The 17,387-nt window shown below is 42.8% G+C and overlaps 1 protein-coding gene across 3 annotated transcripts in view; it reads left to right on the forward strand.

Moving 5' to 3' along the window:
• Positions 1-15,805: 15,805 nt before the first annotated feature.
• The window catches only part of ZNF366 (zinc finger protein 366), a 60,860-nt gene continuing 59,278 nt past the window's right edge, over positions 15,806-17,387 (forward strand). The window contains exon 1 of one of the 3 annotated variants that reach the window (XM_059694361.1): positions 15,806-16,021. The gene's annotated coding sequence lies outside the window, so the exon portion shown is untranslated. The remainder of the gene's footprint in view (positions 16,022-17,387) is intronic. The other 2 variants (XM_059694358.1, XM_059694359.1) reach the window with 2 other exon arrangements.

The following is a 17,387-nucleotide window of genomic DNA, read 5'->3' on the forward strand; positions in this document are numbered from 1 at the left end:
TGGTCTACGTGATCGTGTTCTCACTGCCGGAGCCATTTTGAAGCGGTTATTGTCAGTTAGGATGCTTTCGTGTTCAGGTAACAGAAACTTCAACTCAAAGTGGTGTAAATAACAAAGAAATGTATTATCTCACAGAGAAAACCGGCAGAGGCTGGGAAGAATCAGGCTTGTTAACGCGCTGGCTCAACGGCATCCTTAGGACCTGGTGCGTCTCACTTTTCCACTCTCCTCTCGCCTGGCTCAGCTCAAGGTCGATATATATCTGTGGAAGCCCCCAAAGTCACATGCAGACATTTTCAATGTCCAGAAGAAACAACAGGGGAGTTGCCTTTTATTATCTCTCTCATTAGGAGTGGAGAAATCTTTTCCAGAAGTATCCTGCCTGCTCTCATGTCCACTTGGCCAGAATTGGCTCACAGAGTTCATGCTGTGCCACTCACTGGCTAAGTAATTGGACACTGAATGGCTTGGCGTTATCTGGAGTGAGACATCTGTTAGGGGGAGAAGATCCAGGATAGGAGGAATGGCTATTTTGGACCAAATAACCACTGATGTTCTTGGACAATTCAGGGAGAGGACTCGGGTCTTGCAAGGGCCACTCCACATGCCACTACTGCAACTGATTTAGTTTGAAACACAAACATACTGTATATGTTTGTATCCCCAGGCTACTGGAGCTTAAGAAAGAAATAACTTTACATAAACAGACAACCAAAGCAAATAAAATCTCATATCTCAGTGTGGGGAATGGAGAGAACACGGTATTCCAATCAAGAGACTGGGCTTTACTAACACCTTGTTTTGGCACCTGTGGAGCCTAACCTGGGCCTCAGCTGGTTAACCTTTTAAATGAATGTCCAACGATTTTGAGTCAAGATGGCAAAGTGATCACATGAATACATCTCCCTACTATAGTACAAACAGGAATGGTGATATTTATGGAATGTAAAACATTAAAAATACATGTCACATTCAGAATCAGAAGGAAAAAAATCTCTTTTTACAATTAAAAATAGCAAATATTTGGAAAGTTGAAGTCATGGGGCATATGGAAAATAAGTTCCGTCAAAGTTCCTTTGGCAATGGAGGCCAGTGGACTCTATGCCTGTGGCAGGCCGGTTCTCTGAGTTAAGCAGGGAGCTGGGATAGCACTCCAATCAGGGAACTGGGACTGAAATAACTACCTGATCACGCAGGGTGACTAGACATGTTGCACTTGCCCAAAGAGGCACGGACTGGAACTGGAGCCTCTGTCTGCCTTCGGAGCCTCTATACCACAGCGCCCAACCATTCTTGTCCAAGGACCTTCGGCTGCTCAGTCCCTGGTAGCCTAGGATTCATGCCACTCCCAAGTCACCCAGGGATCTGGTTTTTAATGCACTGATTCAACGGCGTGCCTAGGGACTCCAGATATTTTTGTTTGTGTAATGTACCCCCGCTGCTGTCATTTGAGTAAACAGCTCCAAAATATTTGTCTAATTGTTTTTTTATTAATTATATACACAAGCTATCATATTAGTTCATTATAGGACAAATTTTTTTAAATAATGGAAAAAAATGTAATAAACCATACTCTTCAAGTTTCCTGCTAATTACGATGAGCCCGTTCTATCATGAGCTAATATCAGCTGGTATTGAGGTTTTCATTAATGATATAGGGCAGGGGTCCTCAAACTACGACCCCCGGGCCACATGCAAATACAAATGTTGTATTTGTTCCCGTTTTGTTTTTTTACTTCAAAATAAGATATGTGCAGTGTGCATAGGAATTTGTTCATAGTTTTTTTTTAAACTATAGCCCTGCCCTCCAACGGTCTGAGGGACAGTGAACTGGCCCCCTGTTTAAAAAGTTTGAGGACCCCTGATATAGGGTATAAATCTATATTTCAAAAAAACCTTTCTTGAATTTATTTTTTTCAATTACAGTTGACACTCACTATTATATAAGGTAGTATAATTGCTTAATTACAGAAGAATTAAGTAGTAGACATAGGCATGAAGGGATCCTCCCGTAAGTCCGGTACTCATCTGCCACCATACACAGTTATTACAATGTTACTGGCTATATTCCCTATGCTATACTTTATATACCAGAGACTATTCTGTAATTACCAATTTGTACTTCTTAATCCCTTCCCCTTTTTCACTCAGCTCCTAACACCTCCCCCGCCTTTTATCTGGCAACCTCCAGTCTGTTCTCCATGAGTCTGTTTCTGTTTTGTTTATTCATTTATCAAAAAGCCTTTTTGATAGTGGTTAGTACTTTTAGCAGACTTCTTTGCAGATCTGATTACATTATAATTGTTTTTGCTTTGTAATATGGTTAAAGGAATAGCAAAAATGTCAGGTCTGCTATCTTCGTGTTCTTTGCTTGAGCTTGCACTATTGATACTCTAATTTGTAGTTATTTTGGCAGGAATCTTTTTAAGTCAATTGTCCAAATTGTTAGATGGCAAAATATAAGCTGTATTCCATTGCAGTGCAATGAGAGCCAATGAAGAAATGACAGTATGAGGGTCAACCCCTTCACAGTGTAGAATTCTCCTTTTTCCCTCAGGATAACTTCAGCTCTGTTAGTGACCTGTGGCCATCTTACATATGGACCAAGGAGGGCAACAGTGTCCTTAGGTGTATTAGAAGTTGATAAATCTAAATTTCTTATGGGGGAAGATGCATATAAATAGCTTTGAAAGTTCTGCCCATCTTTCTTTAGAGACCAATGAGTTGCATTTTTTATTGCTAACTCAAATAAATCATTGTTGAAAATTCTGGCATGAGTATACGATGTTTAAGTACGTCCTCTCCACCTCTAATATCTACCTTTTCCATATTCCATTTGCCATCTCAGGTATCTTGCCCAGTAGCAGACCCAGGCTTAACAGAATTCAATTTTATCTCAGCAGAGGGCGTCACTTCCTTCTAGGAATGTGACAAGCCCTTAGCAGCAAGAAACTATCTTAAGACCTGGGACCTATGGAAAGAGGTCGTGAGAGCAGTCTCTATGTCTGTGAGGACTGAATGAAGCTCACATGCTCACTCATTCTCCAACTTAATGTGCTCATTTCCTGGGGAGCTGAAGTGCAGAGAATTGTTCAGAATTCCATGGTTAGCTGAGGACTAAACCAACACCTGAATTCAGGGCTCCTTCCCTCAGCCCGGTGCACTCTCTCACATTCCTTACAGCTGTCTGATGTACAAGTGTTAAGCAATAGTAAGGCTTAACATCCATTCCCATTTAATGAAATTACTGATATACTTGGGTTTTAATCTATCATCTTGTTTCATGATTTCAATCTCTTCTATGTCCTACCTCTTCTATGATGTTTTTTCTTTTGTTTTCTGACTTCTTTTGGATTGGCTAAGATTTGTTTATCATTACTTTTCACCTTCCCTATTTTGAAAGATTTATACTAGTTATCTCTCTTTTTTTTAGTGGCTAGCTTACAAACTATTTTTTCTATTAATTTATTTTTAACCTTGCATTGTTAACTTATCCAAATCTAATATAAATACTGATCTTTATCATTGGCCTATATTATTCCGAAACATAAACACTTTAATTCCATGTACCCACTATCCAACTCATTTGCTACTGTTGTCAAAATTTAAAATTCTATGTAACTTTTAAGTTCCACAGTGTACTTTTCCTTGTTCTTTATTTCTTCTTGCATCTCAGACTTTCCACCTCGGTCATTTTACTTCGTCCTGAAATATATCTTTTAAAATTTCCCAAACTTTCTCATTTAAAAAAGTTTTTATTCATCTTTATTATTGATAATATATATGGAATAGAATTCTAGGAATAGAATTCTCAGCAGGCATTTGTTTTCTTTCAGCACGCTGACAATATTTTACTGTCATTTAACATACATTATTGATTTTTAGAAATCAGATGTCAGTCTAACTCTGCGTCTCTGAAGGTAATATGTACTTTTCCTTATGGTTGCTTTTAATATATGGTGTATATACAGTTCAATTTCTTTGGGTTTTTGTGATTTTACTATGATGTGTTTGAGAGTGTTGTATGGCCATACTATATAGAATCTTTGGATTGATGTCTTTCATTAGTCCTAAATATTCTGTTGTTACATATTAAACATTACCTTGGGATATCTCTTTTCTTCAAACAAGAGTCTCTCTCTTCTCCAATCATAGCAAGGTGGTTTTATAATTTGTGGCTAATAATTCCAGCAAACATTATCTCCACTTCTTACCGCCCTATTTAAATTGTCTGTGTTTCTGCTGGTTCTTGCTTACTATGTTTTGTTTCTCTGTATGACTGACAGTTTCTGACAGTGTGTTGGACATTGTATTTTAAATGCTATTTCTAAGAATAATTTGAGGATCAGAATGATAGTATCTTCTTCCAAGGAGGATTTTTATTTGCCTCTGCTAGATGCCTAAAGTGCTACCAGTCTGGATCCATCTCAAACCAAGTTCAAGGCTTGAGGTTCCCTGAACCACTCAATGACATAAAGCAGAAGAAACATTTTTTTAGGGATTGATTTATTAGTGACTCATCTTACTTGAAGCTGTAACTCTTTAGATCCCACTTCTGGTAGGTTTGAAGTAGAGGTGGTTTATTAGAATCTCCACTTCTGGTAGGTTGCAGGTCTTGCCTTCTGCCCCCTGGCCATAGGAATTTGTCTAAAGTACAGCTCAGTTTTGTAGCTGTTTCTTTAAGATTGGCAAATGCCCTAAAGATTTGAATATCAGTCTTCTTCTCTGGGTTCTCCTCTTCTACATTTTGGCTTTCAAACTTGACAGTACCTTTTTAACACTTTGATGCTTTTAAGAAGATGTTTTTGTGTATTTTGTCTAGTTCTTTAGGTTTTCTTAATGGGAGGGTTGGTCTAAATTTCCTAGTCATCAATTATTGGGAATAGAAGTTATAATTTATATATTTATCAGAGGAAAGGGAATTTTTCATAGTCTTCTATTTCTACTTCCTGCTTATCAATTGTTAGTCCCTATAGAGCACTTTACATATGCCAACGATGTAATATATCCCACAGAACCAAAAGTTATTATGCAACAATCATCAAGTCCTTTTAAAGGACCCCATCTGGTCTGATATGAAATAGTTCATAAGATAATTTTAAGCCATGACTACTTCTGGCTTTAGGGATTCAATATAATAAATTTGTACCCCATCATAAAAATATAATAGAAGATCCTGCGATCCATATACAGCCTACATACATAATATCATATCCTACTAAGGGCCCTTGCTTTTCCTACTAAATGAAAGCTTCTTTCCCTTTCTTTGCTTCTTTCAGATGTCTTCTCTATTCTCACCTTCTCAATGAGGCCTTCCCTAAACATCCTGTTTGAAATAGCAAACTACCCCTAATTCTCACACTTCTTAATTTCCTCCCATCCTTGTCTTCACATCCTCTACTACCTTACATATTATATATTATGTATCCTGGATCCATTTATCACTGCCTCTCTGATCTTAATAAATCATCTTCACTTCTCACTTCCTTGGTTTCTTTAGATATAAAATAGGATTAAGAAAAGTAGCCCACCATTCTTCATATGGATGATTCACAGCTGAGTGTGGTGATAGATTAGAAAGTGATTCTAAAAAGCTGTTTTAAAAACAAGAAAGAGCTAAATGAAAATTCTAGAACTGAAAGTTATAATATCAAAAAACTTTCTGGTTGGGCTTAACAGTAAAATAGAAAGAACAGGAAAAAAATAGCGAACTTTAAAATAGGTCAATATAAATGATCCAATATGGAGGACAGAGAGAAGGGAGATGAGAGAGGGGGAGAGAGAGAGAGAGATCCTCAGAAACCTGTGGACAATATCAAAAGTTCACATTTATGTTCAATGGGAGTCACTGAAGGAGAAGAGAGAAAAATGGGGCAGGAAAGAATATTTGGGAAAAAAGGAAGTTTGGAGAAAGAGAGAAACTTACAGATTTAGGAAGGAGAGCAATCCCCATACAGCACAGATTTACACACACACACACACACACACACACACACACACACACACACACGCCCATGCATATTAGAGTCCAACTGCTAAAAATCAATGCTGGGGGGGGAACAATCTTGAAAGAATCCAAAAGGATTTTTTTATAGACTCATTCCACACCAAGTAAAATAATGCAGCCAAAGGTTAGTAAACTTGAAGTATTGGGGTAAATCTTTCAGTGGAGGGAAATTGCTGTTTCTCTACATAGCACATCCTATATGCAAGGAGACAGTGAGTGCTGGGTAAAAGGAGGTGAGTGGCTGGATGGGAGGTTAGCAGCCTGTTGTTTTCATTTCGGTTGGGCAAGGTCTTCTGGAAGAGACAAGATGCTGTAGGCTCTCAGGAAGGCAGAAAGATTTTGATACAAATAGTTCTAAAATCAGGGAAAGAGAGAAGTGAGATCCTCATGGTAAACTTGAAAATGGCCTGACCAGAAAGTATAGTGCTTCTTGGAGCCAGGGGATTTTCTGAAGTGGAATTAGAGGGAAGAAATTTGGGAGGAATGGGGAAGACCCAGAAGATTTTGACTATTTGACAGCGTTTGTTTCCTCAGCACGATTTTCTTCCTTTCTCTCACCATCTAGTCCAGTGGTTCTCAACCTTCCTAATGCCTCGACCCTTTAATACAGTTCCTCATGTTGTGGTGACCCCCAATTTCATTGTTACAAATTGAACATAATTAAAGCATAGTGATTAATCACAAAAACAATATGTAATTATATATGTGTTTTCTGATGGTCATAGGCAACCCCAAAGGGTCGCGACCCACAGGTTGAGAACCGCTGATTCTCAGGGTGGGTAGGCCTCATGAGCAAGGGCTTTGAAACGTAAGAAGGCAGATGCTTTCCCTTCCCTTCACGAGGAAATCGCAGGGTTCTAGGGGCAGCTATCAGTAAGTTGGTTTTCTGGGGGCAGAGTTGTGGCTCTGTTTTGGCGTATGTGGCCTCTTTAGCTGATGGCAGATGATTCTAATGGTCGAAAACAAATAAAATTCCCAAAGGTAAACCCAAAGTTTGCTACTTGTTGTATTTATATTTTCTATACTAGCCTGAAAATGAGGTCACGGTGGTTTTGTTTTTAATGTAAGTCTCTTTTCCTCTTTTTGTTCCCCCTTCCCTGCCCACTTACCCTCCATCCCTCACCATCTTTATGCCTTAGGATTAATATCCTCAAGGGAAGGGAGGAGTATGTGCAGTCCGAGAGAGAGCTGAGGGCAGGTTGCCTGCCGAGGAGGCCAGGGCCCAGTGTCAGTCCGAGGGCTGCTCACCCGCGGGAAAAGGTACAACCACCCACAGCATCTCAGCAAGTCTTCCAGCCCGTCTGCAACTCTTCCTGTAACCAGAGGCCTTTTCCTGTGTTTGAACTCTGCCAGCAATGGCTGTCCTACCAAAGGTAAACAGCAGCAGTCTGAGCAAACTACCCTTTTTCCAAAAGAAAGCTTTTAACTTTTCTTTCGGAGGAGGCAAGAGGGGGTTGTTTGAGGACGGGGACGGAGGAGGAGAGGGTGGCGGTGAGACCAGAGGAAACACAAGTGACCCTGAGCCCTGCCCTGCGTGGCTTTTCTTTCTTTTTGTCTTTTCACCTCCCTCATTATTTTTGGCTGGCTCCTTTGTGCAGGTCGCCTTCTACTCCCTGACTGCTGCTTTGAACACCAGTCACAACAGGTCATCTGCCAAGCTGTGCGCTTCAGGTCACATCGCGCCGAGGCCTCCCACTTGTCAGCTTCAAAGTGCCTCACAAATGGTGACTTCTCTCCTTCGGGCTGAATATTAAAAGGAGGGGAAGCCTGGATGGCTCATGACACCTCTGGGATTAAGACTGGAAGCTTCTATCTTATTTCGCAGAAGCAGCGATCAGAACCAAAGAAGATCTGTGAAGCCTACTGCCAGGCCTTGTGGCCAGTAAGTGGAAGGACAGGGGCCAGGTCTGCTCCTGTTTAGCCCCAAAGGGTTCTTCCTGGCCTTTGCACTTAAAACTGTGTTTCTCAAGGAGTCTTCGCCTCCTTGAAGGTGCCTCAGAGATGTTGACATTTGAGAAGGGATGGGGGATCGGAGGGGGAAGGAAGATGCCCAGTGAATAGTACTTCACCCTCCTCCTCCAATGGAGCCTCTTCTCTTTGGTTTCATTCTTTCATTCATTCACTCACTCACTCACTCATTCATTCATTCATTCATTCAACCATGTCTATTGAGCAACTTCCATGTGCTAGGTGACTTTCAGATACTGGAGATACAGCAATGAATCAGCTAAGTCTAGCTTCCTGTGCTTACATTCTATTGTCTGTAGTAGTTTCTAAGTAGGATTATTTTTTTGGTAAAAGGTTTCTGTTATTTTTCCCCCCTTTTAACTAAAATCCAATACTTAGCTTTCAAAGGATTAACTGGTATTCATCAAACACTCACAACACTAAGTGGAGATTTTATCACCGCATTAAGCAGTTTAGCTACTGATCTTACAATCCTTGGCAATTTAAAATCTATCAAGTAAAGATACCTAAAAAGAGAACTTGCCCCAGACAGCATCACCTTCACTCACTGACAACTATGGGAGAGAAATAAGAAATTGATGGTATAGGCGGTGAGCTGAACTCTGGTATATATGTGCCAGGGGTCACTAATGCATTTTGCTCACAGATGTTCCAGGTAAGAGAGGCTAGGTTTGGGAATTCTCTAAAGTGGACCCCCTTTGTTTGATGGCGGTGTGAAGGTGGGTATAGCAGTTAACAATGTTGTTGAGTTTCAGGGTCAAACTGTGATGGCTACCAGCAAATATTCCCACCTGGGATTTTTCGTTTGAAAAATTAAGATCAAAAGTTGTGGATTAGCCTCCCCAGTGCTAATGTATTCATAATCTTTTGGGGCATAACAAACTACCCCAAAACCTAGTGGCTTAAAAAATTATTATCTCACCGTTTCTATGGTTCAGAAGTTCAGAACAGCTTACCTGGGTGGTTTGGCTCAGGGTCTCTCATGAGGTTACCTTCAGGATGTGGGAGGGGCTGCAGTCGTCTGAAGGCTTGACTGGGCTGGATGATCCATTACCAGGATGCACTGACAGGGCTGTTACAGGAGCGCTCAGTTTTGCTTCACGCGGCCCTTTCCACAGGTTGCTGAAGTGTTCTCATGACATGGCAGCTAATGCCCCCCAGAGCAAGCCATCTGAGAGAGTGAATGAGGAGGAACCTTATGACCTGGTCTCCTCAGTCACTCCCCATTACTCCTACCTTATTCTATTTTTAGGAATAAATCACTAAGTCTAAGTCATTAGATCTCAAGGGATGGGGAATTGGGGAGGAATATCAAAGAATTTAAAATATGTACATATATTTTTAAACCATCAAATTTAGATTCTCTTTGCATATAAAATTTTTTTTTTCCTGTAGAACTGTAAAACAAATCACATTTCAGCTGGTAATACTTCCCTATATATTTTTAGAGCAAAGCCATCACACCATTATCATGCCTCTTCAAATTAATAATTCCTTAATATCTTTTTAAAAACAGTCTTTTTTAATTCTAAAATTTTAAAATCAAGAGATTTCATATAAAAATCCAGATTTCTGCCTTTTTAAAAAATAAGATAATCTGGTCACCCTCGACCTATGTTCTCACATGGTCACAAGCCACTTCAGATGGGACATGGACTCTGATTTGCCATGTTCCCACCATACCCTCTTTATTAAACAGGGGGCGCTGTGTTCTACTTCATTTAATATTTAATTTTACCACTGGTCGAGGTACAAAGAAACTGAAAGTTGTGGCAATGGGGTTGAAGAAGGGAAAACCTAACCCCCTGTGTGGGCTGGATCCTAAAAGACTGGGAAATGAGACAAATTGTGGTTTTTTCATAGAGTAGCAGTAACCTTGAGTCTCACCAATATAAGGCTGTAGAGATGACAAGGATAAGGGTAGAGGTCTGGGCACTAGTCAACATGGTCTTAGAAGATTTGGTGGATGCTCCTAAGACAGAAGCTGGCGCTGAGGGTGAGCCATGAGCAGAACCAGCCACCTCTGAGGAGACCATGAATCAGCCAACCTTGGTCAATGCTCAGGGCTAATGTCTAGAACTGTGAAAGAACCAGTGAAAGCCATGAAAAATAATAATATATACTAGTAACTGTTAGCTAACTTTACCAAGGAGCGAGAACTCTAATCATATAGAATTTAATGATATAAAATAGAATTTAATCATATAAAATAAAGTTATTTCCTGTCCCTTTTCTTTGCCACAGACACATGCAATCTTAGGATGCTTGGAGAGAACCTGTAAGAAAAAGCCACTCTGGAGGAAGAGTGGAAAAGATGAGCTCTCCTGAATTATGAAAGTGAATACTGGAGGAGAATGCTCGCTCACCTCTGACCTGGTAATAAACCCACAGCTGCTTTTTAATGCAACTACTGCCATTCCCCAACTTAAAAATACTCATTTGCTTCTATGAGAAATTTGGAGCTTAGAAAGCACTTTCTTGTAGAAATTACACAATCCTTGGTGATTAAGTCCACAGGCCAGTCCTTAAGACCCATAATATGCTGTAACTAAATTGTAACACTACCAGTTCACCACGGTTAAGAGACTTTCCTTAGAAAATCTCTGCCTGCCTGGGTTCTAACATGGAATGCCGAGGGTACATTTCCTTCAAGCTCTACTCCATCCGCAAATTCTTCCATCTTGGGCCAGCTTTGAGGATGCCATCAGTTTTTCGGTAATAGCACTGGGTATGTGATAGAGGGAAGCAAACTCTGTTGGGTGACTGTTAAGAAGTGTAGGCATGGGGATACATCTTAGGAGAGTAATAGCAAGGCAAGTAGACCAGGAGGTTGGGATGGGGTGAAGGGAGATAGGTAGTCAGCTTTGGAGGTTCTGGGACTTGGGGATGGGGTGGGGGCATGGTAGAGATGCTGCCATTCAAAAGTATGAACTTTCACAAGCTAGCTGTTTGTGTACCAGGCACTGCCTATATTCATTCTTCATCAGACTCTTGTTGTACAACATATCCGCGTAGCTCGCAAACTGTATCATCCCATGATCTCTCTAGGCAACTAACATGTCCACCTGCATCTCCCAAGAGTCATTACTGGCACGATCAAACTTAGACTAGACTTTACAACTCTTCATCTGATTCTACTCTTGCCTTCCACAATACATTTTTTACATAATGATCAAAATCGGCTTTTTGAAATACATATCTGATCATATCCTATTCATGTGTAAAATATTGAATGATTTCTCATGCATCTTAAGATCAAGTTCAGAATCTGAACTTGGACTCACCAGGCTGCCCCTTGTGTAAACTGCTGCCTCCCCTTCGTTGCCTGGAGCATGACTACTCATTCTTCAGGTTCCAGTTTGCATGTCCTTTACTTAGAAAGATATTTTCTGATCGTTTGTCCAGATCCTGTACCTGACTATAAGCTTTCTCAACTCCAGGATTTCCTCTTCAGAGCACTGGCCACATTGCTTAGATATCCAGGTGTGATTTGTTTAGTGTGTCTCTCCACTACCTGGCAATCAAATCCAGAAGCACGTTAACCACACCTACATGTGTGCACTGAATGGTTGTAGAATGAGCCTCTGTGCCATACATTTTTCTCTTTTGTTTTATAGAAGATGTTGTTCTTCAATTTGAAGGGCAATTTATTGAGTTTTTACTGTGTGACAGGCAGTGTTTGTTTAGAGGGCAGAGCAAATTAGCTGCACTGTTAAAAATTAGGGCTCCAAGCCAGAATACAGTGGGTTTGAAATTTTACTAAATTGTATGAAATTGTGTGATATTAGGGGAGTATTATAGCTCCTCCATGCTCAGGTTCCTCATCTATAAAGAAGGGGAGGTAAAGGACAATAATCACAGCTGCTCCGTAGGGCCGTTGTGATGATTAAAGAAGGTATGACATGTAGAGTGTTTAGTACAGTGCCTGGCCCATGGTAAGTATGCGAAATGCTAGCTATTCTTCTTACTCTTTACTCCTAATACTGTGAAAAATAGGTGTTATGTTATCCCCATTTGCCAAATGAGGAAATTAGATGCATAAAACAGACTTTCTTCAACAACTTGTCTAAGTAAATTCTTCATGCTAAAAAAAAAAGCTACAAAGGAAGAAAGAAATGAATGTTCTCACGTTTTGAGGGTTGGGACTTGGAAAATATTGGGGTTTGGCAAAGCGAAGAGAATAAATCAAAGAAACAAAGGAAATGTCAAAGCAGTTTCAGGCCTGAGACTTGGCCATCTTTTCTGCACATTAATGTAATGAAACTTAGCCTGTCCGTGAGAAGCCTAGAGCTGGGGCGAAACCCCTCCCCACAGAATTGGGAGGGAGCTGGAGAGTCGGTGGAGGGTGACTCAAAGCAGCATCTCCAGGTTGCAGCCGGAGGTGAGAGCAGTGACTCCCAGCTCCTTCCAAAGCTCCACAGGAACTCTGCCGACATCGCCATGTCCTCAAACCAAAGCCATTTGAATTAAAAAAAAAAAAAAATCCATGTATGCCACGCATCAATGTGAGAGGAAATATATGCCAAAGGAAATCAAACAAAAGGTTTGAACCACTGGAGTGGGCATCTTCCTGAAGAGAGGTGAGGCCTGCATCAGACTTAAAAAAGACATCTGGCAGGAACAGGAATATTCCTGGCAGCCCATTAGAAACAGCCTTGAACTAGAAACAACCCAAATGCCCATCTTCAGTAGAGCAGATGCATAAACTGTGATATTGCTACAAAATGCAGTATTCTCCAGCCACAGGAGTGAATGCACTCCCACTACACTCATCAAGAGGGGTGACTCTCACAAATATAACACTGAGGCAGAGACCCGGAACACAAAGTACAGTCCGATGTCATTTGTATGTGAATTTAATACTAGGCAATCCACATCTAGGTCAGATGTAGGAGTTAGGATTCCTGTGACCCCGAGGGGAGGTAGTGGCTAGAGGGCTGCAGGGGATATTCTGTTCTGTTTCTGTTACACAGACATGGCCATTTTGTGACAGGTCACTGACATGTACACTGTTCAGAACAGATGTTATATTTCAATCCACCCTCGCACCACCACCTGCCATGGTCAAGGTCAACTTAGTCCCGGGTGGACAGGTAGAGTTCTGGTTAGTCAGAAGCTGGACCAGTACCAATTAGGATGTTTCGGAAGCTGGGAGCCATGTTGAGTAAAGCTCGTGTTTCTGTGGTTCTGAGTCCAGCCATTGTTTTGGTCGCACCGAATTTTACACCTGGGTGTTTCTCCTGTCCCCGATCCAGACCCAGGGTCTTGCAGCTCCCTTTCTCCACTCAAATGATCTCTAATACCCAACGCAATGTGTGGCTTCCCTTCTGGGTCAGAGGGGCAGCCATATTCTGTTTCTACCCATGGTGTCCTCCGTTGTCCGCATCCATGCCCATGAGGTAGCTGCGAAGGAAGCGCCCAGCTGGAGTAGCCTGATGGAAACCTCTCCTGTGAAACCCAGGGAGGAGTTTTAGCTTCTGGACGCCCAGTGGGTGAGCTGACAAGTATGAGGGGCTGACTGTTCATGTGATGGCAGAACAGGAAGGAGGGAGAAACCGGTTGACAGGCTGTATGAAGGGAACAGCTTGGCACAGGCAGGGCCGAGGCTCCCTTTGGAAAAACTGGCTGAATGTCTGAGACCCGAGCTGCTTCCCAGCGGTGTTTTGAAAACATGAGACGTCGCCTTCCAGTGTGTGCAGAGGTGATGTCCCCAGGCCCCAACCGGATGCCGCTCCGTGACATCGAAGCTGCGCAGCTCAGATGGCACAGGCCCCGTGCAGGCCTCCTTTGGGCGGTCAGCTGGCTGGGAGAAAACAACGCGCCTCAGCGTGACAGCCCCCACGTTCTACAGATGTAAAAGGGAATCCTCTGGACTCTGTCTGGCTCCTGGGGCTCAGCCTGGCCAGCCCTGAGGCTGCAGGAAGAATAAGAGCATGGAAGGGGCTGCATGCTGCTGTCACCGATTCTTCAGGTGACCAGGGACTTTTCTGTCCTGCAAGGATTTTGTAGCCCGATCATCTTTGTTCCTCACATCCCCTCGTTGTCGCTGCTGGTGCTGCCACAGCACCCAGAGCAGCCTCTCCCTGCTTCTCCCTCCCTCTCCCTTACTCCACCTACTTCCACGTTTTATGCTACATCTCAGCCTTTACCTGAATTTGCTTCTCTAACCTCACAATTACTCCATGGGTTGTCCCAGTATTGCTACTCCTTTAAAAAGGCTTCCTTGCTGTCCCTTCCCCAGTTCACTCCATTCTCTCATGCTCTTCTCTTGCTTTCTTGGGTTTTCATTTTCATTTTCCTTCCATGTCTACAGAGGCAGGATATAGAGAAAGGCCAGCAGAGGGCAAAGAGCGCTGAGCTGCACCCGGAGACAGAGGAGCATTTTGGTTTTTGTCCCTGTTGTGTGACCTTGGGCAAACCCTACAGACTCTTCTCAGGGCGTCAGCTTTCTCATCAGCAGATGGGGTTGGGTCACCCAGGCCAGAAACCCATGTGTTGTGCCAGTATAGGTGCCATGGGGAATGCAAAGAATAAGACTCTGTCCTGGCTCTTACTAACCTACTGAATCACAATATCTTTCTGTTCTCTCTGATACATAGACTAAATCAACGCATAGAGAGATAGATAGATAGATAGATAGATAGATAGATAGATAGATAGATATAATTAATGGGGGGAGTAAACTGTTGTGATAAAAGAATAATCTTATAAGACCATGGGACCCAATAAAATCCCACAGAGAGACTGAATCAGAGTCCCTCTCTCCCTGCTATTACTTTAATTGCATTTTGTGATCAGGTGTAACTCTCCACCCCCTTTTTTCACAACTGAGTGAAATAGGGAACTACCTTAAAGCTGGTTTTTCTTTTGCTGCCACAGAGGTGCACATAACTGCTGGTTCCTGTTGGCGGTGAAAATGGTCTTGAGCAAATGAATGAAGGGCACAAGACACACAGCACAAGTCAGAGAATTTTAAGCCAAGCTCATTCCTACGCGCCTAACCCTGGTGGGAGCTCATGCCTGCCCCCTGAACTCCCAAGTGCCCCTAACTTGGTAAAGGATGTTCCCTCCATTTTCTCTCTCCTCCTGCCCAGCCTCCCCATCCCTGAGGCTGGCGGGGCTAAGGCCTATGCTGCTTCAGGGTATGTTGTGAATCCAAGAAGCATTAAGAATGTCAAGGCTAGGACAACATAAACAATACTTCTGAGAAAACTATGTCCAGCACCCGTGTGGTAAGTTGCTTTTTAAATGCCTTTTTTTTTTTTTTAACTATCAGCAGAGATGGAAGCCTGGCTTGGTCCAGGGCATGAAGCTCAGTGAGGTGCAGGCTGTGCTCTTCGGTCCCGGGATGGGGGGAACGCTGCGGGTCCGAGTCAGCTGCGGTTTGCAGCAGCGCTGGTGTTTGCAAAGGCCTGGGAAGGGCCGGCCGGCCAGCTGACGGGCCGCCCGGCTCTGCCAGGCTGCAGGTCTGCCTCAGGTAGCACAGAAGACACAGCCTTCCTTTGCTCCAAGTCGCCGGGGGATGATTTGTTCCTCTTTGGCTGTGTCAGTTCTGCAAACCAGATACCAGACCGGCAAGCCCAGGAGAGCCTCCTTCTGGAACCCCCTTTGTTTGGACAGGCCAGGCCTGTGAGGCTTTTCATCTCTTTCAACCTCCCAGGGCCCAGAGCATTTTTTGAGGAATTCCTTTTTTCAAAGGTTTTTTTTTTTCTTCTTTTTTTGCCCCTTCCAACATTTTGTTTAAGAGAAAATGAGATGTCTATCTTCTGTTTCCTTATTTTTTTTCAGGAAAGCAAAGGGTTGTTGACTTCCTCCCTCTCCCCTCCCTTCCTTCCTTCTTCCCGAAGGTACTCATCTGAGAAAAAGAGAACGAAGTATTGTTCCTGTTCTCTTTCTTAAGTCATTCGAAACACTGTCCCTGCGAGTTCTTTAAGTTCCCTGCACTCTGCACACGAGAAAAAGAGGGAGAGAGAGGGAGAGGCACAGAGAGAGCAGGGGACCAGGTAAAGCCCGGGGGCTGCTGCAGCCACTCAGACTCAGGAGCTGGTAAGTTACCCATGCAACCGTTTCTGCTTCCATTTCAGCGTCCCTGGGATGGCACTGCCGTGGGCGTCTCCCCAGAAAATACCTTACTGGGTGTGATCTGTAATCAAGGGGACGACTGATGGATGGCCCAGGATTTAAACTTATATATGTATATATTTTTTTTTAAAAAAAGAGAAAACTGATGCATTGCAGAAAGGAGGCTGGCAGAACTGGAAAGAGAAGTGCATTGGGGCTCAGCAGGACAGTGTGCTAAATCTGAATTTGGGCATAGGTAACGTGGCTGGATTAACCAGGAGCCACTGGAACGTGCGAGGTGGCTCATTGGAGAATTCAGCTCCTCCTCGGTGCTCTGCGTTGGGAACCTCACCACGCTGTCTGCTAAGAATTGTGGTTTGCTCTGGGGCTTCTGTGACCCGTTGTCTAGGTTGAGGTGCCCTCCTCTTGTTCTTTTCTTTCCACTCAGCACCCTCCAGAAGAGAAATGCTAATTTATGACTGTTATTCTGCATCACCGAGGTAGGGGGGAGAAAAGAAGGGGATGCCACTTGAATTGCACAGTGTGTGGGGGATGCTTCTGTATTCGGGCTCCACATGCGGGATGGGTGTAAATTGATTATCCACTGTCAGTGGAAGATGTCATCTGCCACACAAAAGGAGACGAAGATGTGGGGGCATATGGCTGGAGTTTTGGAAAACACCAGGTAACTGGGATGGGAGGACTGAGATTGATCGCTTGTGTCAGTAGCAGTGAAGTAAGCTATAGATGTAACTGAGACATGTTCGCCCAGAGCCTGGTTTTCCAAACTCCAAATAGGGCGACATAGCAAGCCAGTCAAGCTTAAAGACATATACCTTGTTTTTTAAAGTCTAGATTGTTTTAATTAAGTTTGTCAGAGAGGATAATGTTACCAAGAACTCATCATGGTAAAAGCCAGGAGGGAAGCAAGATCACATTGTCAAAAATAGGCCAGCAAGGTCCCTCGGAAAGACTGTGTAAATTTACTAATATTAATCATTTAATTCAGAGTTGTTGAATGGTTGAAAGACAAAAACCATGCAGAGTTTATATATATACTCATTTCCATGAAATTTACTGGTTGAAGTCACCTGGGATGTGAAGAGTGTAATAAAAATAGCCAGTCTCTCATTTATAAATTAATTTGGCCAGAATATACATTAACCACAATCAAGTAATTAATCTTTATTCTAAACTTTACTCAAGCCCTAACCGTGTTGGCTCAGTGGATAGAACATCGGCCTGCGGACTCAAGGGTCCCGGGTTCGATTCTGGTCAAGGGCATGCACCTTGGTTGCGGGCACATCCCCAGTGGGGAGTGTGCAGGAGGCAGCTGATCGATGTTTCTCTC

The sequence above is a fragment of the Myotis daubentonii genome, chromosome 4 (assembly GCF_963259705.1).
Source record: "Myotis daubentonii chromosome 4, mMyoDau2.1, whole genome shotgun sequence".
NCBI lineage: Eukaryota > Metazoa > Chordata > Mammalia > Chiroptera > Vespertilionidae > Myotis > Myotis daubentonii.